The sequence below is a fragment of the Heterocephalus glaber genome, unplaced genomic scaffold (assembly GCF_053883595.1).
Source record: "Heterocephalus glaber isolate CG9 unplaced genomic scaffold, H.glaber_assembly_v1.0 deba00001687, whole genome shotgun sequence".
NCBI lineage: Eukaryota > Metazoa > Chordata > Mammalia > Rodentia > Bathyergidae > Heterocephalus > Heterocephalus glaber.
Window position 1 is genome coordinate 4,715,499 of NW_028258412.1, and position 26,106 is coordinate 4,741,604.

The 26,106-nt window shown below is 35.8% G+C and overlaps 1 protein-coding gene across 5 annotated transcripts in view; it reads right to left on the reverse strand.

Moving 5' to 3' along the window:
* The window catches only part of Ttc28 (tetratricopeptide repeat domain 28), a 710,286-nt gene that overhangs the window by 386,455 nt on the left and 297,725 nt on the right, over window positions 1-26,106 (reverse strand). The gene's annotated exons all lie outside the window — the stretch shown is intronic.

A 26,106-nucleotide genomic window follows, 5' to 3' on the forward strand; every position in this document is an offset into this window, starting at 1 on the left:
AAAATGTGATATCTATACACTAAAGAATACTACTCAGCTATAAAGAAGGATAAATTTGAAACATCTGTAGGAAAATGAATACATCTGGAAAATATAATAGTGAAATAAATCTGAAACACAAGCTTCAACACTATATGGTATCTGCCATTTGAGTAAGGCAAAGTGTAAATAATGAACAAACAAAGGACTGATAGAAGGAAACAGGGAGATAAATCTTTTGCAAACAGAAAGGGGTCCAAGAGATGGGGGGGTGGGAGAAGAGAAGGAAAAATATTCAAGATTTAAGATGTGTCATGAACATGTATGAAATACCCACAATGGATACAGACATTATATACCATAAACATGAACTGAAATAGTAATAATAAGGAAAGGGGATCTAGAGACCGAGAGAGGGATCAGGATGGTAGGGGAAGAAGATAAAAAAGAATCAAGATGTGTTAAGATGCTCCCTAAGATGAATGTAAACTTTATGTATTACAAACATGTACTAATAAAATAAAATTTTAAAAACTGAAAATAAGGCTACAGAGGCAAAGCAAGCACTAGAAACTTGGAGTTAGATGTGGTCATTTCATTTTTAGATCTCTGTGGTGAACTTCACTGCTAGTAAAACTAACAACAGCTATCAATTAAAGAGCCCAAACTATGTGACAGGCACTATGTAAAAGAGCTTTGTATACACTAACTTATTTAATCTTCCCAATAACCCTGGGAAAGATGTAGAACTGCCTTTTTCATAAAAGTGGGGATTAAGCAGGGAGAATGACTTTCCTGACAGTGACTAAAAGGGAAAGCAAGGACAGACTTCACTCCAGGTCTGATTCCACAGAATAAGCTCCTAAATGCTAAACAACTTAGTCTTTCAATAACAACAAATATGGCTTCAGAGAAAGGTACCACCTTCTACAGTATTTAAAGTACTAAGAAGGCCAGGGATGTAGCTCAGTGGTTCTGCCCCCTTCCCTGAAAGCACAAGGACCCAAGTTCAATCCCCAGTACCCCACCCCCCCAAAAAAGTATTAAGATAGTTTAGCCTTGGACTCCTCCTAATACTAGTTTCCCAGGCTGGTATAAGCCATGCTCTCCTCTTTTGGTGTGCCAATATAACAGCAACTAACATTTCTTGAGCATTTAGTATATACTAGGAATGATACTAAGTGCTTTATATGTATTATTATATTCAGTCCTCACAAATCTATAGTATTATTTTCATTTTATACATGGAAAAATTAAAACATAAGCAGATTAAATTACTGGCTCATATCCTACTTTTGACCAAGATGGAATAACAGGGACAAGATTCATCTAATGACTTAACTAAAACACTTGAGAAAAATATGAGATTTGACAGTTTTCAGACACTGTAAAAAAGGAAACAAAGGACAGTTATCCCTCAAAGAGAAGAAAGCATGAGATAAGCCCCGTCATTGCCCAAGACGCTGCCTAAGGAAGTTTTAGGCTCCAGCTCTGAGAAAGGAAGGGGCTGGGGATTTAGCTCAGTGGTTCCACTGCCTGCCTCCCATGTGCAAAGACCTGAGTTCGATCCCCGGTACCAAAAAAGAAAAACCCCAGCTCTGAGAAGGGGAACCCCCAAAAGAGCTCAGAGATCTACTTAGGTGAAAAGACAGAGTTGGGTGTTCTCACTACAAACAATACAAGAGAAATAAGTGAAGCAACATCTTCAAATTTCTGATAAAAATCTCCAGACCTTGTGAAAATACAAATGTCAAAGCAAAGAGAAGACATTTTCAGACATATATAACCTAATATAGAAGTGGTGTGTTGAATGGATGCACATTGAGGTGATACTCTTAAGTGAAATAAATAGGACACACGTGTAAATACCAAATGGTTTCTCCGGTGTGACAAATTGAAAGTTTAAATAAGAACTAAAAGGTATAATAAATAATGTGAAATAGGAAGAAAAGGGGCAAAGAGGAAGGGGAAGTGGGAGGGGTAGGGGAAAGGAAAGAAGGGAATGGAATTAATATGAGAAAATGAAAAAATGGAAACAAAGTCTGTAAATAGGGAGGGGAGGAGCAGTTGAAGAGAGGGCAGGGGGTTGGGGAAAAAATAAGAACCAGATAGATTACATAATGGTACAAGTTTCCAACAATGAATGTCGTTATATTGCATACCTAAAATGTATCAATAAAATTAATTTTTTTTTTTGGTACCGGGTATCGACCTCAGGACCTTGCACTTGCAAGGCAGGCAAGGGAACCACTGAGCTAAATCCCTGGCCCCCAATAAAATTAATTTTTAAAAAAGTGGTGTGTTGTCCCTTAAAAATCAAAAATAGAATTACTATATGACCTAGTAATTCTATTCTTGGGAATATGCTCAAAAGAAGTGAAAACGGGGTCTTGGACAGATGTTTGTGCATCCATGTTTACAGCAATAGTGTTTATAAGAACCAAAATATGGAAGCAATCCAAATTTCTATTGATGGATGACTGTATAAACAAAATGCATACATGCATAAAATGGAGTATTAGTCAGACTTCAAAAGAAAGGAAAACATGACAATACAGGTGAACCTTGAATATATTATGCTAAATAAAATAAGCCAATCACAAAAAGACAAATATTGTATAATTTCATGTACATGAGGTACTTAAGGGAAGTCAGATTCATAGAGACAAATGCAGAATGGTGGTTGCCAGGGGTAGAAGGGATTGAATAAAGATGAGTTGTTTAATGGGTACCAAGGTTTAGTTTTCTAAGATGAGCTTTGGAGAATAACCGCACAATGTGAATGCACTTAACACTACTGAACTTTACACCTAAAAATGGTTAAGAGGGTAAATTTAACGTTACACATATTTTACCACAATTAAAAATAAATAAAATGAGATTTTTAAAAAGAAGCTGAAAGAATTCAACAGGAGCAGTTAAAAAGAATGTTAAAGTTGACAAGGAAAAGACAAGAAAAGTCATATATCAGAAGTGACTTTGAATTGTATCTTAAAACAGAACATTAGGGGAAAACACAAAATTTATATAACTTGTAATTTAGTAAAATTATATACACATTAATTATACTACACTTATTTACAAATGTTAACATTAAAGAAAGCTAGGTATAAGGTATATAAGAATTCAATTTTTATAACTTTTCTGTAAATTTAATATTTAAAAATAATGCATAGTTAGCCTATCACTTTTGACAACAGCTGAAAGCTCCACTGTTATTACAAGTGAATAAATTCCAAGATGAGCACATTTTAGGTGTAACTCATAGAATAAAGGATCAATTTTTTGTCTCTTTGTTTTAATTAAGAAGGGATATATGGGATAGTGAGATCAACTAACACTGCTGGAACAGAATAAAACTCATGGTCTAAATAAAAATTTAAAACGCCTCCTCTAAACTGTGAAACATGTGACAGGAAAATAAATTTCAAAACTCATCCAACAATGTAGGGATTTGGAAATGCAGGAAGAACTAAGAATAAATAGCATGCTAATAAAGGGTTGGTTTATGTAATTCTGTATGCTAGTTACAAAGTCCGGTCACTTATAATCAATCCTTTCTGCAAAAGAGTAATAATTTTCTGGTTAAATTTCCATAAGAATAAAAGCATGTTTTTTCCTCTGTTTCTATCCATGGGATGAAAGCATTTAATTCTCAACCTCCTTACCCACTTCAATCAGGAGAGGCACTTTTATGGAACAGAAAAAGGATGAAACTAATAATTATTGATCAGCTACTCTGTACCCAAGTATTGTCCAAAATACTTACACATGGGTTACCTTATCACTCTTTTAATCCTCACAACAAGCCTAAGAATATACTGTTATTCCCATTTTTACAGATGAGCACTCCGGTCCTAGTATTTCCACGATGTCACTGGGAAAGTTTATATGAATCACAACTTCTCTAGGACCTAGGAAGTCAACACCTCTTCCTAGCATTTAATTTACACCTGCCCTCTCTAACTTACTACAAACTCCCAGAGGATGAGAATGTTCCCCTTGGAGCTATTAGGCACACATATGTGCTAGACTTAATGTTGCTGAAAAAGAGAATGGTGTAAAAAGGCTGAAATAGAAAAATACGTCACTAAAATTTCTTGCAGTGATACCATCACAAGAAAGAAAGAGAGGGAGGGAAAGAAGAAGGGAGGGAAACCCAGTGAAAGGAATAGACTAGAAATGAGGAATTTGGTTTTTGGTCCCAGCTCTACCACTGACTGGCAATGTAGCAATTCACAAATCCCTATCTGGAATTTCCAACCATTCCAATATAAATTATTATATCTGCCCCTCTAGGTTCAGCAGATTATTGTGAGAAATTAATGAGCCTGCCTTAGATATCAACTGAAAATCTAAAAGGAATAATACACATAAAGTTCTTGGTACAAGATCAGTGCCCAGTGATCCTAGTTTCCTCCCTCCCAACAAAGAGACTAAAGGATGGAGCTGCCTTATTAGTAGACGGTGCCTTCCTGTCTGCAGCATTTTAGTAACCTGACATTTTCACTCTGATCATATTTTTTGTGGTATCGTACAAATGTGAGTATAGAGAGTGATTCATCATGTAAACTAAAATCACTGCTTGAAAGTAAATGCAAGTGGCAAATTACAGGGAAAACAAATTTTTAAATGTACTTAAAAATAATAAAAACTCAAGTGAAGTCACTTAATCCCATATTTTATTGAAAACTGGATTAACTCCAATTCTCTTAAGGGTACCATAGTTTGGCAACCAGATATTAATACTGTTTTATGCCAAAGAAAAGTGCAAGATTTAAAGGCCATTTTTTCCATAAAAACACATTATGTCATATTTATGTTTCCAAACATATATTTCACTGATGTCCCAACAGATTATATGAAAACTAATCAAAGTACATACTCAATCTACTCTAAGACATACTGGAGATGCCCTGTCAGAACGCACTGGAAGAGAAAGAATCTATTCTTTGTGATTTGGCTAAATAGAAAAATGGATGCCAGTAGATAGTCAACATTCAGATTTAAAGCTAAAAGACAAGCATTGTAGAAGCAGCCCAGGCCCCACAGTAGAATTTAATTATTCCACTGTAACTAACAACATGAGCCTCATTAAGGGATGGGCACAGGAGTCAAGAAGGAGCGTGACTACTGGTATGATCCAAGCTATCAAAAGAAACAAAGCGAACCATCATCCAAATCAGTCAAACTTCAAAGTAAAGTAAATTCTCTGCATTTCCCCTCAAGATATAACATGAATATAGTAATCTACAGCATCACAGTAGCAATTATGACAAATACACCAGGACAGTTTATTACTCTGTTAGACTTGGCAAGAGCTCTGAGCTGCTTCCTCCACATCATCATCTGAGTATTCCCTGAACCTCAAAGCTATTTCAAACATAAATGAGGCACAACAAATATGATATTCACCTGTGTTATCTTCAAAGCACAAATAACAAAGTAGATTTGATTCTTTGGCAGGATTATACACAGATTTGACCTTTGTTCCTGAGTTCATCCACTATCCAACTCCAGTACAGGAGGGTCAGAATGCACAACAGTAGACCAAATTCACATCTCTGTGCAAATACCTTCAACCCACAGCCTTAGCTACCAAATAAAATGAGAATTAAATAGCACAACAACAAATCAAACCCACATCCAAGGGGGTACAACAAGAGGCTATATTAACATCAAATAAAGTAGGTTTCAAAATAAAGAGTAGAATCAAGGATAAAGACAGACATTTTGTAATTATAAAAGGGTAAATTCATCCAAAAGATGTATCTTAAGTGTATATGCACCTAATAACAGGATCTCAAAATGTATAAAACTACCTATTCTTATTGTGACTATGTTTTGTCTCATTTTTTGAACTACTTTCACCAAAACTTGTCTAAGCCAACAAAAATGACCTCTATATTGTTAAATCCAATGAACAATTCTCTCTCATCTCAGTTGGTCTATTATTTCCTCAACTTGAAACATTTTTCTCTTTTGGTCTCAAGTGTTCTCACCATTCTTCTAAAGTCGCTCATAATTTCCTGATAAAAGAGCTTTAGAGGAGATGTGGGATTCAGAAAGAACAATGGTATTCATTCATTCATTTATTCATTTGCCAGTCATTCCCTCTTAGTTTCCTCTCTTAGTTCTCCACTCTACCCTTCTCTGTTGGACCCAAGACAGGTTTCTGACCTCTTCTCTATTACGTCTATTGCTTTGTCTATACACTTTCTTGTTATCCCAAACTGTCCACATTCCCTCACCCATCTCCACTTAAACACTTGTGATTTCAGAGTAACTGGCTATAGTTACAGTCTACAACTCACAAAATTTTAACTCCACTGAATTCCAAATATGTACTCAAATCTCCACTTGGGTATTTAATAAGCATCAAAAACTGAACTGTTAATTTCAACTCCCTTTCCCCAAACCTTCTTTATACACACTCACCCCTTCTAAATAAATGGCAACTCCAATCTACCAGTTGCTCAGGCCAAATAACCTGGTTCCATTCTTTTAATATCCCATATCCAATCCTTAAAAAAATTCAGTTAGTCTTACTCTGAAAAAAAGAACTCAACCAGGCACAGTGGCACATACCTGTAATCCCAGCACTTGGGAAGCTGAGGCAGAAGGATCACAAGTTTTAGTCCCATTGTGCAACTGAGTGAGATCCTGTGTCAAAAAAATTTTTTTGATGTTTTTAACAGGCTGGGGCTATAACTGTAGGGTTAGTGTTAAGGTTAAGAGTGGGATAGGATTAGGGTTAGGAATAGGGATAACGACAGGGATAGGGATAGGGATAGGGATAGGGTTAGGAATGAGGTTAGAGGTTGAATCATAGAGTGCCCCTGGGTTTGATCCTCAGTACCTCAAAAAGAAGGAGAAGAAGGAAAGAGGAGGAGGAGGAGGAAGAAGGAGAAGGAGGAAGGAGAGGAGAGGAAGGAGAGGAGAGGGGAGGGGAGGGGAGGGAAATATTCAGTCACTTTTCCCTACTCTACCACTTTAGTCCAAGTCACCATTTTCTTTTGCCTAGATTACAAGGTCCACTCAAGTGGTCTCATGAGTCTGATTCTTCTACCTCTATAGCTTATCATCAACACAATGGGATGATCATTTTAAGCATTAGTCTGGTCATGTCACTACTTTGCTCAAAACTCTCTGATGTCCTCCCATTACAGTAAAATACAAAGTCCCTCTTCAACAACTTCTTTGGCCTCATCTACCACTATGCCTTTCATTCCTTCCAGTCCAGCCGAATTGTTCTTCTTGTTATTCCTTGAGCACAGCAAGCATGTTCCTTCCTGGGGGCTTTTACTCTTGGTAGCCTGCCTGGGCTACTCTTTCCCCAGAAGCTACACGACCTTTACTTTTACTTGTTTCAGGTCTCTCTGCTCATAATCTCTTATTAAAAACACCTTTCTATTCTGCCAAGATAAAATTGCAGCCCATCCCTTTCCTCATTCTTTACTTCTCTTTATTGCTGTTTTCCTTCTGAACACTTACCATCATCTCTCATACAATGTATTTATTGTGTCTCTCCACCAGACTAGAATATAACTCCCTGTAAGTTTATTGAGCACTAAAGCTTCAGTGCCTAAACCAGTACCAGGTACATGGTAGGTGCATATTAAATATTTGGTGACCAAATAAAGTTGTTCTCCCAGTAAACTGGGTATCTTCAATACTTTCTCTCTCTTGCCACCCACATCTCATTAGTATCTAGGTTCTTTCACATCTGTATACATAACATTTCTTACATTTTCTTATTTCCATTTCCACTGACAGTTCCTCTATTCATCATCTACCATCTGTGCCAGGCTTACAACTGCTCTTTCTGCATCTTTGGCTAAAGGAAGTGAAAAGATGACAGACTAAGAAGTCTAGGTATAGAGTTTCCATGAACAGTGATTTCCAGTTATACAACCTTGAACAAATCATTTGAAATTTTCAAGGCTTAAGTTTCCTCACTTATGATTGGAGATAATAATACTTTTTAAAAATTAGTAGACTTTATTTTAAAAAGAGTTTTAGGGTCATAGCAAAATTGATAAGTTACCAAAAGTTCTTATATAGTACCCATACTCACCTAATACTTGTTTTTCAGGATTATCATAAGGAATAAATAAAGTAATATAAAATACATGTTAGTAATAGAACACATAGTAGGTGCCTATTATGAGGATTTTTCCTTTTCAAACTGACTAGGTTTCCTCCTGCCTCAAAATTTTACCACTATATACAAAATAAATCAAATTTTTCAGTCTGCTATTGAAAGACTTCCACAATTTGGATCCAACATATTTTCCAACTTTACCTTTCACTAAACATCCCATTTACTAGCTCCCATGAAATCTTTACCCACAATACTACTATTTCCAATCACATTCAGCATTTTCTTACTTCTATTCTTTGTTCTTCCTCTGCTAAAAATACTTTTCTCCTCCATGATACCTGCTAAAATCATCCAATCCTTTTAAGCTCAGCTCAGATCCCATTTTTCTATGAAGACTCCCCCAGTTTTACCATTGGCCCTTACCTCTGTTTCTCCTATATTTTCTACGTTACTTTACGTCTCTTTTCCTGCTCACTGATGAGTAGGACCCACGGCTTGCTCAGTGGTTAACACTATGCTGTGTGATACCTGGGACTCAGGAAAAGTCACCTGAATTGAATTTACTGACTATAATCACAACACTTAGAAAAGAAAGCTGCATTCTCAACAGTTAGAGAAAAAAGTTAAACATCCATCCCTACAGTATTTATCTTTGAATAGGTACTAAGGTGTAGGTATTTTTTCCATACTATGATCCTTGAAGTATTCCACTTTAAAGACTTTTTTAAAAAATGCCTGAGAATGTAAGAGAAGGAGGAAGAGAATAAAGATATCTAATAGCTATAGAATCTTTACTTAAGAATTTTCTAACATCTAAGAATATAAGTTAAATATTGATTTTATTTAGGATCACCTGGGAACTTATAGGATTAGAAAAAGAAACTGCTATCAATTGATCCACTTTGTCTTAACCTAAATTTTCCCTGACTATCCCTTCCTGAAGAGCTCTCCCTCATCTCTAAATTCCTAGAGCAATTCTACTTGCATTAATCATTTGATAATCATATACTGTATTTTGTCATGTCTCACGTTTCCTTCAGCCGTTTTTAACTTCTCATTATTTAACTTTATTTCTCATATCATCAGCTAGATGATCACTCTCATGTAGGTAGAGCCCATCTGTAGCTCTATTACAGTCTGTTCTACTCGATACATGTTTTCTATGGCACCACTTATCGCATGTAAATAGAACATGGAAGTTTCATTGGTTCATGTGTGATTTTTTTTTCCCTAGGCAAAAGGAGTAAAATAAAAGAATTCAGAATAAAAAGTAAACTGCTTCAGTAGGGCTATTACTCAGACAGGGTCCTTCACTTTATATAAAGAAAATTTAAAGTGAACATCAGTAAGAAAAGCTAAGAGAGGCCTAATTCCTGGTTCTCACCTCAAGCAAGTCTTCCTCTGTGCCCACCTTAATGGCAACCCTGCTGGCTCATGGCTCCACTTTCAATGCATTATCTCATATTTCTGCAAGCCAGAATTTTCAACTCTATTTTGTGTGTGCATTTTTAATATCTTTCTTAGTACTTCCACCCATGCTGAGCTGCCTGTGTAGGTAGTCTACGATATTTTTTTTATGGTTCTGCAGTTCAAAGTTGCATAAATTTTGAGTGTTCTGGACCCAGCTCTAGTTTTCCCGTAAGCTCTATTATTTTTAGAGGACAATTTTGTAGAATATACATATATTATGTTAAAGAAAAATCCCTGATTATTCAAAGTCAACATACAGTACCTTGAATACAGAACACTTAAAGGTTACTGGATTCAATTTTGAAAACAACTAAAAATATTTCATTTTGTCCCTCTTTCCAAGATCAATTTATTGTCTCTCAATTTGGGATTCCTAAAAAGATTTAAGATTCATGGCAAGATTGAGCAGAAGTTAACAAAAATTCTCATGTACTATAAAATAGATGATGTTAGTAGTAGAGTACACAGTACATAGAGTATACAGTATATACTCCCACCTAAGGAGTCTTCCCCTGTAAGGTTCCCATTCATCACACCACAATCACTCCTTCAATTAAACTGGTTCTACCAATATAAGATACAATTTATTGTTATAAAATTATGTAATCTTCGACATCAGTAGGACTCTCAAACTCCAGTAAGCAATGTGACCTCTTTGTTTGACCACGTTAAATTTTGGAATAAAAGGAACTGAAAAGCTGACACAAATGGAATATTTTTCTATTCACTTTCACAGCTGCTTGGGCTACTGCCCAATCTCCATAATGAGGGTGGTCTCTTGCTTTGTTTTCTTGAAACCTATAGCACGTAGAACACACAGCCTTTACGGCATGAATTTCAGCCTTCAGGATATTATATTGTCCCCAGTTGCTCAATATTGTCTCTCCATCTCAGAACAGTCAGAAACCCATGGGGCTGTAATACTAACTATGACTCCTACTTGATGAAGCTTAAATGATCTACTTTTGTCAACAAGATGAATAACCAACACACCATTTTAAGACAAGGCTTCTATACTTGTATCTTTAATTTCAAGTCCCCAGGCTTGAGTTTCAATTTAAAAACTTGGAGCTCTGAAGCACGTTATACTATTTACTCAATCAGGCCTGACAGAGCTCTTTTAACCCAGTTTGGCATGTATGTGCATGTGTATATTTTCATGGGTACAGCAATAGGATTTGTCAATACACACAAATATCTTCCATACACAATTCTTTAAAAGGAATGAGCACATTAATCTATCTTCTTTCCTTCCTTTCCTTTTCTCCTTTCCTTTCTACTTTTTTCCTTCGATTTCTTCCAGGAAGTCAGGTGTAGTCCCAAAAGAAAATCTTCCTTTATAAAACAGTAACAATCGCAATATTCATTGTTACTTGTATTTATATAAACTCTGCATACAAGATCCCATGCCTTTGTGCAATTTCATCCCGTACATATACTGCTCAACAAAATCACTTACATTATAAAATATATTCAACAAAAGCAGCAACATTTTAAAACAGCACACACTCAAGGCCTAATCACCATTTGGATATATCCTATGGATCATCTTTCATCAAACAAGCAAAATCAGGAAAGGCACTGATAAATTTCATAGAGAAGTCCTAAGAATCAGAAAAATATTCACAACTATGACTAAGGCAGAAAAATAAAAAGCACATTCAAGTTAGTTCTTTTTAGATCCCAAATCATAGAAGTATATATCAATCTGAAGTTTCTTTCGAGATCAGCTATTACAGCCACCTCATTTTCACATGAGAAAATGAAATCTCACAATGAAGAAGTTTAAGGTCACAATCCTATAGATTCCAAGTCTACTGATTTTTTAGTGCCACCAATGCCCTACTAATAGCTTTTTTAAAACTTGATAGTAAAATACATTTTGAAATAAGTTCAAGTACTGGTAAAATATCTGATAGGATTTTTTTACAGACTTCAGAAATGTAACATTAATTTAGCAACCATACTTAGTTAATATTTTCTTCTTATAAAGTCTTCCAAATTTATAACTCTAAGATGTCATTTTCCTGCAATTCCAGAAACTTTTGACAGTCTTGTATCTGTTGAAATGTGCTCAGAAAGTGTGTGCTATATCAAATATATTTTGGAATCATTGAGGAAGCAAATTCACTGAGAAAACAATAGTAGCATTTATTAAGAATTTAGGCACCAGTGGGGAAAGAGGAACCCTACTCCACTGCTGGTGGGAGTGTAGACTGGTGCAACCACTGTGGAAATCAGTATGGAGATACCTCAAACAACTAGGACTGGAAGTCCCATTTGACCCCGCTATTCCACTGCTGGGGATCTTCCCCAAAGAATTAAAAGAATCATACCACAGTGATATATGTGCACCCATGTTCATAGCAGCACAATTCGTGATAGCTAAAACTTGGAAACAACCCAACTGCCCATAAACCGGAGACTGGATTTTAAAAAATGTGACTTTTTAAATAAAATGGAGTATTACTGAGCCATAAAGAACAAGAAAGTAGAGACATTTATAGCTAAATGTATGCACATTGAGGTGATACTCTTAAGTGAAATAAATAGGACACACATGTGTAAATACTGAATAGTTTCTCTAGTGTAAGAAACTGAAAGCGTAAATAAGGACTAAAAGGTATAATAGATAATGTGAAATAAGAAGAAAAGGTGCAAAGGGGAAGGGGAAATGGGAGTGGTAAGGGAAAAGAAAGAAGGGAATGGAATTTTAAAAAAGAGAAAAAGAAAAAATGGCAACAAAGTCTTTGTAGATAGGGAGGGGTGGAGGGGTTGAAGGGAGGGCAGGGGAATGGGGAAAAATAAAAACCAAGGTGGATTATGTAAAGGTGCAAATTTCCAATGATGAATATCATTATATTGTAGATCTTAAATGTAACAATATAATTAATTTTAAAAAAAGAATTTAGGCACCAGAAAATACAATAAGTACTTTATATTTATTGCCTAAGTTCACCCTATGAACTCTAGAAGACAGGCACTGTTAATATTGTCATTTTATAGATGAGGAAACTGAAGCACAGAAGTTGAATATCTATCCAGGATCAACCAACAACCAGTAAATGGTAAAGCAAGGTCCCCATTCCAGGCGTTCTACTCAAGTTCATGCCTTAACCACTAAACATAGGGCCTCTCTTTAAGGATATCATACATTCTAAATGAAAACAGATACGATTTTTTTATTAGTTGAAAGTTGGAAGATTAAAAGACTACATGTTATTTTTATAGGAAAATAAAAGTTTCAACCTCAAAAATAAAAAACCTTCAGATCCCATTCATTCAAGTCCTTCACTATATACACAATGGAATTGATGTTCAGGAAGGTTAAATGATTTGCCTAAAGTCACCGAGCTGTTTGGTGGAAAATTTGTTTTTATTATTCCTCATTGCTCCCCTCTGCTAAAAGTCAGACTAAAGAATACAGTATTTAAAGTAGCAATACTAGGTATCAAATAATCTAAAAGGAAAACCAAATTTCTAAAGAATGATTCATTAAAGAACAAAGTGTGAGTGTAACTGGATGATTACATGTTCCACAAACAGGCAGAAGAGATTTCACTAACTTAAAGAAAGCCAAATCCAAAGGTTACATTCTCCCCTAGAAAATAAGACCTACTTTACCAGTATTGATTGGCCCAAACTGACACCTGGCAGTAAAAACACTGTCCACTAGCTGTCTGTTCACACTTGGCCACATAGCTCAACTTACGAAGGCTATAATTCTGAGTTATCAGTTTCTGGATGCAAGTGTTAAACAAAGCCTAGAGCAACAGCCCAGATCATTTCCTCCTCCCCTCCTTTTTTTTAATGAAGCCACAAATTCAGTGGAGTCTGGAGATTTAAATTCTAATCATTTTCCCTTTGCCCTTTAACACTGGTGCTCTCAGGGGAAACTTTACTTCCAAGCATTACTATTCTAGGCCCCTGAATCAATAACCCACAGCTCTAAAAGGCAAGAATGCCAAGTAAATGCTATTTTCTTCCTCCCTCCACACCCCAATTAAAGAAAATGAAATCTATAAGGCTGTGGAAGAGCCTCCAATAGATCCACTATAATATAAAAACCACTCAGAATATCTCAAAGCAGACTAAATAAAATGCTGCGCTCTGCTTGCACACACCAGTCAAGTGATAATCTAGTTAAGTAAATTTGGAAGACTGTATCCCAAAAAAGGAGCACCTAAATGTGAATGTCTTTCTGTCCCTGTTCCAAACCTTCCAGAAATACCACTCACCTTATTCTTTGTACACAATGAAATCTACCACACCACACCTGAGTCCCTGCATTACTGACACCAGTTAGCACAGAACAGGCTGATGGTATGGTAAACCAATTCAATATTAAGAATAAAATAATTTTAAACTCTAATTTAATGAATATTTATTGAATATCTTTTATATGCCAAACATTGAGTCACATGCTACGAACAAAGCAAAGGAATAAAAATGTAGTCTCTGATCTCAATGATCTCACTGTCTACTTAGTTAAATAAGCAAAGACATAAACAAAAATCTAAGAAAAATCCCTTACAATCCTATGGCCTTTCATGACTTTTATTAAGCTTTTTTACTGTTTATAGCTTATGGATCTTCACAAGAGTCTTGAGGTAAATAAGATAGTTCTTACTGGTCCCACCTAACAAATGAAAGCACAAACTCAGAGTTCAGAACTGCCAAGAGAAAGAGGCAGGAAGAATGACAAGCAACAAAGCCAGTGCCAAAGCAACAGTGTATTTAATGCAACCACAAATACTCTGGTATTACAACTGTGCAGAGAGCACAGAGAGTAAACAGCTCTTGCAGCTGAACACTGCTAAAAGGGTGACCAAATAAATAGTAAACCAAGGATGCCTTTCTAGATATTGAGATTCTAGATACTTCGATTGCAATTTTACTGAACCATTATTGGACTGTTATTGCTGTGTTGAGTCTTTTATTCCCCTGAATTGTGTCACCAAAATTGATATTATTAGAAAATATGCCACAATGTGAAAAGCTGAGAAACACTGAATTCAGAACACACAGCTAATTAAGAGGTGGTGTAGAATCAAATTCTGATCCCTCATTCAGGGTTCTTGTTACCATAAAATGGAATATATCAGACTCTACAAAGGAAATCCACATAGATTTCCCTTTGGAAAAAAATTCCTTTAACTATCCTGAGGGCTTTCAGTCCAGGATTCCTGAGAATATCCCAAGTCTCAGGTAGCCTCCTAATACTCTGAAGAATCCTACTCATCACCCAGAACTTGTGAAGTAGGCTTGGACATCTTAAAGACACCTAGACTGGGTTGGATATTCCCAAGAGCTTAGTTCAGACACTATTTTCAAGGTGACATCAGCTGCTCCAACACTAAGTGTACCCAGAAACGTGAGTACTATAAAGTGCAGTACAATTCTGGTCAGGACAGAATACTGGCCCCACCCCATTCCAAATCAAAAAAGGATTTGTAAATGCCTAAAATGGTCACCCTGAGAACTATGGAGTCCAAATGATTACAGAGGCCCACTTTAGATACTGACTTTGATAATTATCCCCCAAATAAGGAATAGCTTCCTAATATCTTTCTGAAGGTAGACATGATTCCTTGTCACCTGAGTATTGTCAGTCTTTTGTCATTATTCCTCTTTCCAATTTCCAGTTTAATACTTTTATAGCCTCCTTCTTACTTATACTTAGAAAAATAGGACTGCAATAGCTGGTCTAGATATAATATGATTATTAAGCTGAAATATGGTCTACAGTAACCAAAATGTTTTTTTAAAATTTTTAACTGCAATGATTTGGCAGTGAAAACTCATTGCATTGATGATGATCGTAATATATGATGCACTTCAGCACTACCAGACTTTTTCATTCTCCAGCCAACTGTCTCTTGTCAGCCTTTGTTTGAAATTTCTTAACTCCTGGAGATTTCTGCCAAACTCTTAATATCATAAACTCTGCATTATCTCTGTAAAATTTAAATCCCAAGCTAGCTTCCCCAGCCACCCAACTCATTTCTGAGCTCTTTCCAGTACAATCTGTGTATACTCTGAGAATAGAAACTAATTTTATTATCAGCCTGACATAATTAGGAAAATAAGTTCCAATAATCACATAAGTTGATAAATTTACCTAACATACTACCAGTTCAAAAACAGCAAGTTTTCTTATCCATGATGTCTTATATTATCAAAGGCACTATATTATTAATCAGTATGTTAGTCTTCAAAGTACTCTATCAATTGCCTGGCCTCCCCTCATCCCACAATAAGCTGGTAAACCATCCTCACCTACAACCAATAGCAGTATTTACCAGATATTCCTCTTCAACAGGCAATTTAACATGCTTCTATAATGATAATAGATGTACATTGTCGAAAATTAGAAAATACAGATAAGTGAAAAAACTACAATAAATATTTCACTTTCTCATCATCCAGAGATCAGCACTGTGACACTTTGATGTGTGGTCTGGTAGCCTCCCCCTCGGTTCCATGTATTTATACATGTTTATTTATACATATTTTCACCAAAATAACATTATTCTTCCACAACTTGATTTTTAAAGCCAACAATCTTTATCTTTCCAGTTCTGTAAGTTTTCATCATATCTAATTCCTAGACTGAATTTAAATATGCCAGATAGACCCAGCTGGCTTGTCCAAATTAGTAGCAAATCAACTATCATCACTCAATTTTTACTGCAGGCTATCTTTCTGGTGCCAGGAATGCCCTGCCTTCTTCCCTTTGCCAATTTGCACAGCTCAAGTCCTGCTCATATCTCAAAAAGTTCCAGGGTTCCTCCCCTAAGCCTCACTACTCAAATAGTTCCAGAGTAGGGGAGACATTAGAAGCAACAGCAACAGCTATAATAACCTCCACTTTACACTTGGAGACATTTCCTTTTCATACACATACAAAGCTCAATGCAAATTAAAATCCTTTAAGCTAGTAAGCAGCTCATCATCAATTTGGAAAAAGAACCTTCAATCTAGAGGCCATAGTGTCCAGACTGAGATCTAAATGAATTTTGTGACTTAATACGTAAATATTAGCTAAAATATTTAGTATAGCCCAAATGGTAACAACAATAGTGCCAATTCTACAGGCAATGTATTTATTAATGTATTTTAAGTATTACTATTTCGGTTTTTTATATTCTAAATAATTGTGCATAAAAAATCTGACAAGAACATAATCTAATTCCTTCAACTCTTGAATTCAAACATACTTTCGGCATACACATTTATCAAACATTGAATAGGCACAATTTTTTCTTATTTTAATGTGTTAACCTCTTTAATTCTTGTTTACATTTGAGTTGAAAAAGAAGACAGGCATAATAAAAGAAAAATGGGGATCAGGAAAGTATGATAAGAAAGATAGCACAATGTAGTTTATAGTCTAAAAAGGAAGCAGAAAGTTAGGCTGGTAGAGGGCCAGACAGAAGGGGAAACAAAGGGAATGTTCAAAGTTATATTATAGTCAGTTAAGAAACTAATCAGAGAGAAGAAAACGTATAATGGTTGAACTGACCCTCCCACCAAGTGCCTCTCCTTAGATTAGCAGCAAGAGTTATTGCTTACTAAATGACCATCCATGTCATATAGCCAAAATAAAAATAAAAGCTAAAGCTTTTAGAGGTGCTTAAGAAACATTCAGAGAAGAAAAATCTATGAATATATTTGTATCCCTTCATTCACTCACCAAGTATTTGCTGAAATTCCCAATGTGGAAAGCTGAGCAATAAACATGCATATGTCACACATCCCTAATGTCAAGATAATTATTATCAAATTAATGTTATCTCTTTAATAGCATAGTAATAAGGTTCTTAAATCATAAAATGACATTAAGATGAAAAGAAAAGAAAGAAAAAGTTCAATTAACATCCCTTTTTCCCAATTCAAATAATAGTCTCAATGGGCTAAAGTTTCCTAATGAAGATGAGAGTCATTTGTGTAAAAACTAAAACATTAGACCCATTGCAGAATGTAGATATTATCACCTAATTTACTGATCTATGATGTCAAATCTAAATATCAACTTGTTGGAAAAGATCTGTACATCTAATTCATGGTTGTTATGTCTCAGACATAGGATTTTTAAATCAACTCTTTTTTTTAATAAAAGCCAGCATTTCCCATCCATCTCCTTACTCATCAAGCTTCCTTGTCCTTAGTCCAAATTTAAAGTCTGACTTCAGCATTAATTACGCTTAAATATATGCTCCCAAAGAGCATATCTATCAAGAAGGGTGGAGGCCTAGAGACTGTAGTCTTCTGTTTAACCCCAGAATTAGCTGAGTAGGAAAAGCAAACACAATACCAGCACTTATCTGAGCTGGTCAGAGGAAGCTTTGGAAATGTAGGCTTAGAAGAATACTGTACCTTTCTCTGGGAGCAGTGGTAGACAAATGAGAAAAACAAGTTCCTGGGGTCGGGGATATAGCTTAGTGGTCCAGCGCCTGCCTGGCAGGTGCTAGGCCCTGAGTTCGATTCCTGGTACCAAAAGAAAAACAAGTCCCTAGTGTCAACTCTGAATAATGCCTAACATGGTGGCAGGAGAAAAAGTGTTGCCACTTATAAAGTCTAGAACATCAGTGTGTTAAAAATCCTGTGGTGGCACATGCTAAAAAATGAGAACTATTAATACTTTCCTTTGCTTCTTAATTCATTCTGACCAAAATGTGTTACCAGCCTGAGATTTTTTAAAACATGTTGAAAGCTCTGCCTTCTGGGATTTTCTGCCTTAGAAGTTTGGGACACAAGTTCTTTCTAGGCTTGTCTGCAATCCCTTCTCCTCTAAAAGTACACATGAATGGAATTGTGCAGCACACCTGTGTCAGACAGAGCCAGGCTCAAATCCCAGGTCAGTACAATACTTACTACTTCTGTGACTGATGGGAAGTTCCTCTCCCATTCTTACCCTCAGTCTTTTCCCATGTAAAGCAGTCAATCTAAAGCTCTCTGAGAGCTGTGACAATATGGAATATGTAGTGGTGCCAGCACAGCACCCAACACACAAAAGGCACTTAGTAAATGGGAGCTATTACTATGTTTTTGTGTGCCATTGTTTAGCTCCATCTATGAAACTGAAAATGAATTTCAAAAGTTTTATTTCTAATAATTCTCTTAAAGCCAAGATTTTAGATGTTCTTTTCATTATAAGCCTAATTACCCTTGGGTCAAAGATTAGTAAGAAACTTATATAAGTTCTATATAATTTCCCAGTCCCAAGAAGGCAATTTAACCTATGGAAGTAGTTGATCTCAAAGGCTACATATATTATGCTTCTATGTCTCTTAACTGTATATTAATATGTTTATTAAGCAAAGCAAAAAAATACATAAAAATGTACCCCAACTAACTCTCACCAAGCTTAGTAGAGAGGAGAGAATACAACCACTGCTCTTTGCTCTTGGCCAGTAGTACGTTGTAACAGGAGCTAGACACCCAACACAATTACCTACAAGGCAGACACTTGGAGAAACAATTGGTCCAAACATTTTGTTTTGGCCACAAATCACTGTTATGACTAAAACTGTTACAATTAATAATATCAGTGATACTAATATCCAAAAAGGGACAACACTTAGAGAATGGACAGGTGGATTCCATAATGACAGTTCAATTCATCAGATACATAACTGTCCTAATCCTTTATTAAACATAATGCTGGGTTCTAAAGTCAAAGCTTTGCTAACATTTGTTCCTGTTACTTCTGCTTTAGGCCCTGAGTTCAGATGCCACCCTGAGCCAGGTGTCTCCATGAAGGTCCACTCTGTCTTTCCTCCTGCTCCCATAGCAAAGTACTTCAAGAAAAGCATTAGGTCAGCTTCCTCAACTCCCAACATACCTAGCAGCCAGTTAAAAGTGTATGTTAGCTCTAAGTAGTGTCCTGTCTCACAAATGCCCCATTTAGTCTACCTTATATATAACAAGAATGCAAGAGACTACAGGAAAACGTTAGATGGGTTTTACTTGGCTTCTTGCCATCAGAGGTAAACAGCTTTGTGTAGTTCAAAGCAGTTCTGGGTCTCATTTTCCTCCTGAAAACTCCCCAGCCATTCACACCACGGGTCTGAGGAGGTCAGTCCAAGCTGGAATGGCGATACGGAAGACAGACATTTTTGGTGTTTTTTTTTTTAAGTAAAGAAACATCTGCCCCAAAAGCTTAAGTAACAAGTTTCCATCTTCATATGACTGTAGCTTGTTTTTTAAATCTCTTCGCTTCCCAAATGACAGGCTCTAAAGACAAAAAGCCACATGATGACCCAAAAAATGTATCCTACATATTAATAAAATGGAAGCAGCGGATGTGGTGGTTCATGCCTGTAATCCCAGCATTTGGGAGGCTGAGGCAGGAGGATCCTTGCAAGTTTGAGGCCAGCCTATGCTAGACAATGAGTTCAGGAACAGCCTAAACTACACTGAGAGACCCTGTTTCAAAAAACCAAAAAGAAAAAATTTAATAAGATAGAAAAATAGGATACATGGATTTTTTTTTTTACAATATATATACTAAAAGGAAATGTTGCTAGCAGATATGGCCCACTATTCTGTACAGACCTGGTCCCTCTCCAGGCACTTGGCCACCTGCCAGCCCATGCTGGTTCTCACGGCCTGCTGCACAGTACCAACATCCAGTTTCCTCCTCCTCTCAATCATTCTTTCCCTTACCTCTCTCCTACCTGCTCCCTGCTCTCTCTCATGCTCTCTTCCCAGGTGTACCAATAAGACTCCTTCCTACATGCACTAACAATGACTTTATCATTATGTGCCAAAGTAGGTACTGTTAATTTTATTTATGACAATTATCTGGGGTAAAGGGTCAGAGTTTTAAGGAAGATGAAATTTCAGACAGTGAGGATGATAATGATCACCACCAAGGGTCAGCAGTAATAGAAGTTTGTTTTGAGTTATATATGACTAGGAATGGCCAAGAACTGATGGAAGTAGGCCTTGATTGAATATTTTATTTTCTACTATCTCCTGAAATGCATAGTTTTTCCATTTGCCCATCAGTTCACCATTTAATAGTGTGTGTTGTCAGTACAAGAGATTATATTCATAACTCTGAGCTCTGGAAAATTAATGAAGACTTTTATCTTCATATAAGGCTTTCTTGAAGAAGGCTTGATTTATTCAGTAGCTAGCCTGCAAGACTGTTGATTCTGCTATGTCAGTTTCTTCTCATACCCAATTCAGCATACAGGAGTTTTTAAAAATGATTTTGACTATTATTGAGATTTGAGAATAAAAACATCACTCTATGCCTAAAAACAGCTTCTGAGTCCCTTCTTAAGACTTTGAAGTAATCGCATTAAAAAAGATTAAAGTATGGTAAGATGTTAGTTCTATCTGTCATTCAGTCAACCATTATTGCTATACTTTGCAAGCCACTGGACTAGGCTCTGTGGGAGACAAAAGAGTGTGCAGTCATAGACTTCAAGGAGTACATTTACACAACAAGTGTAAATAAATACCTACAGCAGAAAGCAGAAAATATAACACACCATAAGAAAGATACAGATAAGCACTCTAGGTTCAGAGCTAGAAGAGATCAACTTCAACTAAGGGACTCACTGACATGATTGTTATAGTGGGTGGTTCCAATAAGAGGCTAACAATTTCACCACGTAGTAGCATTTCAATTTCTGTGACCTTCACTGGGGAACTAAATCTCTTGTAAATTTACAGATAGTATATATTGTTAGTGTTCCTGTGGATAACATTCCCTAGTCACCTCTTCCATTCAAATATGAAAATGTAAAGGAAAAACATGAGGATTTAACTCTTGAATTACAAAGAAATTAGTACAAGGACTGAAATACAAGCTTAATTCATTCAGCTAAGCCTCATGCCCTTTGTATCTGATAGTGATAATCCCATAGCAACTAGAAAACACACTTATCTTATTAACGAGACTGGAATTATTTTAATTAGGTATCTCCACATGCACCAACTGTTAGAAATCAGAGTGTTTTGAAACAGTTGTTAATGACTTAACACGGCAAACGTTCTCCTCAATTTCAGGCTGAAATCTGTTTTGGAGACAGATGGGGAAGAGCCTGGCCCTGCTGTGTAGCAGAGGAGCAGCCTAGAGATGCATTTTCCATTGGGATCTAGCAAAACAGTCTTAGAGACACGCAGAAAGACAATCATAAACTTTGGTAACATCTGCTACATTAAAAGTTTGAAACCTAGCACTAGCATACATCTAATTATGAGGAGACATGCTTTATCACAACACAAGTTTTGAAATTTCAATGTCTCATAACACCTAATAAGAACACCAGAAGCTCAACGTCTAACCCTAATCTTTTGGCCAACCTTGGAGCATTTGCACTCATCCTCTAAAACACTGAAACAAGAATCAAGACTAAACGGAGTTCCAGTCTATGCTTCGCTTTCTTTTGGAAATGTCTTCAGTTTATTATTAATTCATAAAAATACTTAAAACTTTGAAAGGACTGTTAAAAATGTACAGAAATATTTAAGAGGCCCAGTGTTGACCCTCTAAAGATGCATATGCTCTAAAAATTCCAACCTGTGTTAAACAGATATTTGAGGTAGTAGAAGCAAGATGCAGATGTATTGAAAAGCAGCAACTATAAGAGGAATAGATTTTGTTTTAGCAACTAGATAAGTACTATCCTTTGATAATTTGAAATAGGAAAATGTATAGGGGTGGTGGGAGGGGAAGGGGAAAGGGAAGGAGGGAAAGGAAAAATTATGAGAAAGAAAAAAAATGGAAACAAAGTCTACGTAAATAGGGAAGAGCGGAGCGGATGAAGGGCGCACAGGTAATGGGGGAAAAAATAAGAACCAAGATTCATCATGTACAGGTACAAGCACCCAATGATAAATGTAAATGTATTGTATACCTAAAATGTACCAATTAATATACAAATTAAAAAATGAGAAATCCTTCTTGGTACTTCTTAGAAGATCAGTTTCTATATGTTTTTAGGGAAAGAAACATGTCCAAAAAGATACTACATTAGTGGAAATTCACACTTCTTTTTTTTTTTTTAAGGCAGGGTCTCCCTTTGTAGTTCAGGCTGGGCCTGAACTCACTATGTAGCCCAGGCTGGCCTCAAACTTCCAGTGATCCTTCTGCCTCAGCCTCCAGAGTGCTGGGATTACAGGCGTGCACCACCACGACTGGCTTGGAAATTCAATTATTTTCTGTTCTAACAAAGAAGGAAAAAAATTGAGCTCTCTTCCAGTCTATATATTCTTGTCTAGACCTGGGATAAAGGTAATTCTGCAGAAAATAGGAGGTGAGAAAGAAAATATAAGCACAGCAATACCAATTCTGAAGTTTACAATACTCTGTATTTGGTACTTCTTCAAGGTTGTGATGAACAAGTCTTTTCCTTGCATGCCTGTCTGGCATGCCTAACTTCTGGGCTCCAAAGTTTGAGAAGATGGAAAAACTGCTACTTGTACATTACACATAAACACAAACACAAGCAGTGCTTTATACAAAGTTTTAGTATTTGCATAAGATAGCTTGTCTTTTGATTCTTGGGTAGATGTGGCTTAGTAATCCATTTAATTGCTTCACTGATTAAATTTTTCAGAGTGCTTATGGGAAAGAAAAAGACTACAGTTGTTACAAGGCACAATAAAGCCTTCAATCTAAGCATTTTGACAATATTATGTACTTTCTAACTTGCACCCATAATGAATAGAAGGACTGAAGCATTCTGGTGACAAATTCTTATCTCCTCTATTTTTCTAGTTCTCACTTCTATTGGTGCCTAATGACCAAAGAACCATTCTACTGGTCATAATGCTAAATATACAACTCAAGGAACTACACTGTATATTGTCTTATCACTATCCTCGCTATGGCAAATAAGGTGAGTAAAGAAGTTAAGGGTACAAGATGCCAACTAACTCTCAGAATGACAAGTACAGGTATAGTTGCTCTGTTAATAGTATTCAAGAAAAGATGTTTGTGAATAACTTAATAACTTCTCTTATATTTTAATAAACTTTCATTTTAGTTACATTGCAGAAAGAATTACTATAAATTCAGCTACAATTCCTACTTTTTTCTATTTCATAAACACATTTTATACAGTAAATTTAATTAATAAAATGCTAGGAAGTGGACTTTCTAAAAATTGCAAACATTGAAAAACATTAATAAAGGAAGTTTCTAACATCACTATTCTACGTGGCAAACAAAACTTTTCAGATCATTTCACAAAGAATTGTTTCAGTCCCTCAGGAAGAACAAGGAAATTGGACCAAGTGTCTTCCAAAGCCTGTTTTATACAGAATATTCCATGTTTCTCAAAATAATGTTTCACTATATAATACACACAACCAGCAAATACTTTGAGGACAAAAGCCCTACTTTTATTTTAAAAGCTCAGTCTTAAACTAGGGCTTCTCTACATCGCCCATGCAATTACTCCAGGCCCCTAAGACATATTGGAAAGTAACCTACAATTATGATGAGCTCTTCAAGGAATCCTCAGCTACCACTTCAAACTCTGAAGGGACAGGTGACTGGAGAGCTACTTTTCATGTGAAGCAGATGGTACAGTAACTAGAGGACATTAAAGACCCAGACAACAAAGTATGCCTTGCACAGAATTTCTTCAGATCATGTCTATTATTTATTAAACTGTTGAATCATTTCTGAGCTACTACAACATAAACCAATCAGTTCTAAGCTTCCAGATGTATTGTATGACTCTTAGCCTTGCTTCCACTTCATCCCTGTAGTGCTATGTAAAAATCCACCTTCAAAATGTGGGAGTTTCACTCCACCCTTCTGCTTTGAAAAACTGGTGACAATCATGAAAGGAAAAATAATAACTGTAAAATAATACAGTTCTAAACTTAAAATATAAAAAATAAAATAAAAACCAAGATACATCATGTACAGGTACAAGCACCCAATGATAAATGTAAATGTATTGTTTACCTAAAATGTACCAATAAAAGAATTTAAGGAAAAAAGAAAGGGGTCACTGTCATAATCATGCCTATTGTTTACTGAGCCTCATATTACTAAAGCACTGAAAAAAGTACATCTTTCAAAATCAAAGAAATTCAGTGTTGAGATTATCTAATTAAACCTCCTATGTGATGCTTAAATTGCACCACCAACACATAACTGAGCACCTTCTGTGGCAGAAAACTTATTACTTCCAGAGATAGAGCATTAGCTCTTAAAAATAAAGCAAAGCCAAAAACACCCTGTCATTTCTCCTAACTGGTAGAAATATTCATATGCCATAAAATTTACCCCTAGCATTGCCTTTTAGGACAATGCAGAGCAAGGCTAAATCCTCTTCCACATGACAATCCTTCAAATTCTTGAAGTTATTATAGACCAGTGGTGGTGAACCTGTGGCATGCACACTGCTGGCTGTTTGTTATTCCTGAAAGCTCTAACAGTTCACCATCACTGTTACAGGCCTTTTCCTACTATTAAACATATCCATTTTCAAGTCACACTTGTTGGCTACTCTGTTGGCCAACATATTGTGGCTATCCTAAACATATTCCTGTTTGTCTGTCTTCATCTTAAAGTAACTTATGTTTTATTACAAACATGCCAAATAAATAATAAGTTATGGGACTCTAGTAAACATTTCATTGTGAAAAGGATCATAGCAAGAGAAGAGGAAATGGTAAATCCTAAGTACAGACCTTACTAATTAATGAACAGAAGGTGTTCAGAATCAGAAAAATAATATGAGACCATTCAAAAAGAGTAGTCAAGAAGGTTAGAAGGAGTCCAAGAGAGACCAAAGCCATATGTAGATAACAAAATTGGTACATAGTTACATACACTCAGAAAAGTATTTGGGATACATTTACGGGGATTAAAATTTTATAGAAATAGAGAGAAAATAGTAATTTAATGACCTAGCAAATAAAGTAACTAGTAACTATTTAGTAACTATTACTATAACTATTCTTTATTCTTCAATTTTCCAGAAGAAAAATCTGTCTTTAATAACGTAAATGTCAATATATAATTTTTTCATTAACAATTCTTACCTTGAATGAAATTTAAAAACAAAGATAATAACTATTTCTAAAACAGTAATTTGGGTATGCTATGGAAAAGAATTAATATTTATATCTTTATTTTCAATTTTTTTTTAAAGGGGATAGATTAAACTCTTATTTTACAGGTAACTTTTTAAATATTCTAATGGAAGTTCAGTAGGTATTAGTTTCTCATACATTCATCAATACTCTAGATAAAATTCTTACAATAGATTTTATATAAAAGTATTATATTTTAATAACATGTTGCCCTCAAAAATTTCTCTTAAGTCTAGCTGCAAAACCAATGACAGCACACATAGATCCCAGCTATTTAGACCCAGGAAGAGCAACTACACAATTGTTTAAATCCTATGGGAAGGCATTCCCATTCATAAACAACCATGTCCTCTTATTTAGTTTTCTTTTTTTTTTTGGTACCCACGATTGAACTCAGGACTTTGCACTTGTGAGGCAGGTGCCAGAACCACTGAGCTAAATCCCTGGCCCCTGTGCTCTTATTTAGTGATCTAAGC